We start from the raw sequence: 3,520 nt of genomic DNA, 5'->3' as shown, positions 1-3,520 counted from the left end.
AAAAAAAAAAAAAAAAAAAAAAAAAAAAAAAAAAAAAGAGTCTCTTTGTGAGCCTAAACTGCACATACTTTATGGATTTCAAACGAGGGCAGGAGTGGCTGCTACGAAAATAAGATTCCCAAGTCATCGATGATGTCTTAACACAGCAGCTGACCTTTGGTAAAATACAGATGGATAATACTAAAATTCTGAGTAAAACCACTGTCAATTTCAAGAGTCACTGCTTTTGTATTCCATATACATAGATATATAAAAACAACATGAAAGTAGATTAGTAATTGCTTCCCATTTCAGGTTTTTAAAGAATGCCACAAAACGTCAAACCTGGAGTCTGGAATCCACGTAGTCCAATTCCCTAATTTTATTCATTCATTCATTCATTCATTCATTCATTCATTTTTGAGACAGGGTCTCTGTCGCCCAGGCTGGAGTGCAGTGATGCGATCATGGCTCACTGTAGCCTCGACCTTCCAGGCTCAAGCGATCCTCCTGTTTCAACTTCCTGAGTAGCTGGGCCTACAGGTGTGCACCACCACACCCGGCTAATTTTTGTATTTTTTTCTAGAAATGGGGTTTCGCTATGTTGCCCAAGCTGGTCTCAAACTCCTGGGCTCAAGTGATCTTCTCGCCTTGACCTCCCAAAATGTTGGGATTACAGGCATGTGCTGCTCTGCCCAGAAACTCCCTAATTTTATAGATGAGGAAACTAAGGTGCAGTTAACAGAGATAATTGGTAGCTGAACAAAGACAAACGTGATTTCCTGATATGAACACTCCCCAAGGACCATTCAAACCCAAGGCATTTGCCTCAAATTTTTGAGAACTTTTGTTTTTTAGCGTTTAACATGGAAGAGAGCAGTTACGTGGCTCTCCGATTAAAAAATGAAGAGGCACCTCTTCACCATGAAATGGTTAGTAAAAGAATTACACACTGCTAAAGGGCATGAGGACTACATCTGTTAATTATTGGGGAAGCACTTAACTGCAGCCAAATGTCTTTGGAGGCACCGGGTTCTGGTGTCGGTGCTGCCCAGTTCATTATAAAAGACTATGGAACCAATAGCACTTTCACTGAAAAACTCAAGTTGTCTTCTGAAGATGCAGTGTGGCAGCAGTTTTTGCAAAGTTAGGTTTTAAAACAATTCCCCGGAGCATTTGTCAATACAGATTCCTGGGCCTACCCCCTACCCCCTAGAGAATCAATCAGTAGAAGAGCTGAGGTAGGGCCCAGGAATCTGTGTAAGCCAGCATTTCAGGTCGTTCTGGTGTGGGTAGGCCATGGCCAGGCCATCTCAGTTTGCCCAGGACAGTGCCAGTATACACCTGCTTACACAGTTTACAGAAATAATTGTTAATAGGGCTATTTTTCATTCTCAGAAGTGTCCTGACTTAGACACTACAGTGTATGGCCCTCTTTCTTCTATCCATGGACCATATTTTGAAAAATACCAACTCTAACAGTTTACTATTAACAGCTACTATATTTCACCCATAGGATGCTCCCCCAAAAAAGTGAGTTCCATGTTCCCTGCTAGAGACTCCAAATAACCTATTTTCCTTCGCTCAATCATAAGACTTTAAGTAAGCATCTTTGTCTATTCCCAGCAATTTGCAAAGGTGCTTGGTGCCATTAATGTACTGAATTTCAGAAACCAAGAGAGAGAATTTTATAGGTGGGAGTGATGAAAAATAGACCAGGGTTCACAAAACACCACAGTGACACACAGTGAATCACAACTACCATTTTATTGTTCTGATTATTGGGGTACAGAATTGTCCATATGCTCCAGGACTAGTTTGGCTATGACAGACACCACAGATTGCTCTGCAACTTTCGGGGAACGTTATCTGAGTCACACACTTCTCTGGTCATGTTTTTCCAACCATCAAAATGAAACACTTTTCTCTGTGGAATGTGGAGTGACAAATTATCTCAAACCAAAGTCATCTTTCATTCATGATGGTGTGTACCAACCAGGCCACAGAACAGCATAGAACTCAGGGGACCAAGCTTCTTTCTATAAACAAAGCTGCTTGGGAACACTGGACTTGTGTGTACATTTATCACTGTAAGTAGACTGACAGAGGCACAAAGCGAGCCAGGTCAGATTCTGACTTATGAGTACAAATATTGTAATGAACTTTTATTTCACGTATAATACTTTTACCCTATTAGCAGCTGTTCCCAGTTTAGACACCGCTTTTATGAGTCAAGGAGTTATGATGAAAAATCAGCAAAGTAAGGAACTTTACATTTCATTGCAGCATCAGGTATGTTCACAATGGCATATTTTATTCCACAGTGCTGTTTCTTATTTGGTTCAAGCATTTCTTAGGTAGTCACAAGTTGTTCTAGATCTGGGAAATATTTAAATTTCAAGCACTTGCATACTTTTGAGAGGATGTGAACTTAGAGCAGCAGATGGTGTGTATACAAACCATAAGCAGCAATTATGACCGCAAATGATTTAACTCCAAGGAACTCTGCAGAGATTAGGGTCAGCCAGAATGCCAAAGTGGTATGTTCTGTTCTTCTTAAAAATGGGTCCTGTTTTCCAGGACTGACTCAAGCACAACTCCAGTTTCTAATCAGAGTGTAGCACTCAGTTCTACATGAGAACTGAGCGTCACAATGAGAAGAGAACATCACAATTTTAACAATGAACATAAAGGAAATGAAGGAGGCAACAGAATTCAATTCCTCCAACAGTGAATAAAGCCAATTTGAATTTTTTAAAACACTCCATACTTTATATTTCCTAAGTAAACTTTGCCTTGATTGTCCATTCAAGAGTCAAGATACACTTGGTACTTTTTAAATAGATGCACAATTCATTGGTCAAAATCACACAGCTTGCTTGAAAAGCAAGATACCAAAGGACTTAATATGATGCTTTCCCCAGGAGTTACCCAAGGCACCTAGGAGAAAAGGAGCAGATCTAGGATCTCATCAAGCCCCTTATATTTTTTTAATGCTGGTTACAAGGCTGAGAAGATTCTGCCTGGTCCCTCTTCAGCAGCAGGCAGTCTCAAGTTTTGTCAAATCCCTAAAGTGACAGACTTTAGCTGTAAATATTCCAAAACATGCTCATTAAACATTTGGGATATTAACTTCAACTTTTTTTCAATGAAGGCATAAGTCGGTTCTTCCTTTAAGTATATAGTGCTTTTAAAAATATGGACTGAGGTTTCCCATGGTTGTAACAGTTCAGAGGACAAAAAGCAAATGGAATATAAGAAAGCGGTGCCACGATAGAAACAACAGTAACATTTTCTACTCATTCTGTTTTCACAAACTCCTTTTGTGACACGACATTTAGCACGGCTCAATGGCGGACACCACTGACTCCAATCAGATTTCACTTTTGTAACTGCCTTTTTCATGTCTAGCATATGTGAAAAGCCAAAACAACTAGAATTGGATGTTAAGATTCTTTTTTTCTCTCAAAAGGAATCTCAAGGTAAGAATACTTTAAAACATTAAGTGGTTCTGTTATTAATACGCATTCCATTCTAAGCT

Source organism: Rhinopithecus bieti, unplaced genomic scaffold, assembly GCF_001698545.2.
Source record: "Rhinopithecus bieti isolate Rb0 unplaced genomic scaffold, ASM169854v2 scaffold_79622, whole genome shotgun sequence".
Classification (NCBI taxonomy): Eukaryota; Metazoa; Chordata; class Mammalia; order Primates; family Cercopithecidae; genus Rhinopithecus; species Rhinopithecus bieti.
The sequence above is the reverse complement of the archived record's forward strand: the minus strand, read 5'-3'. Positions refer to the sequence as shown.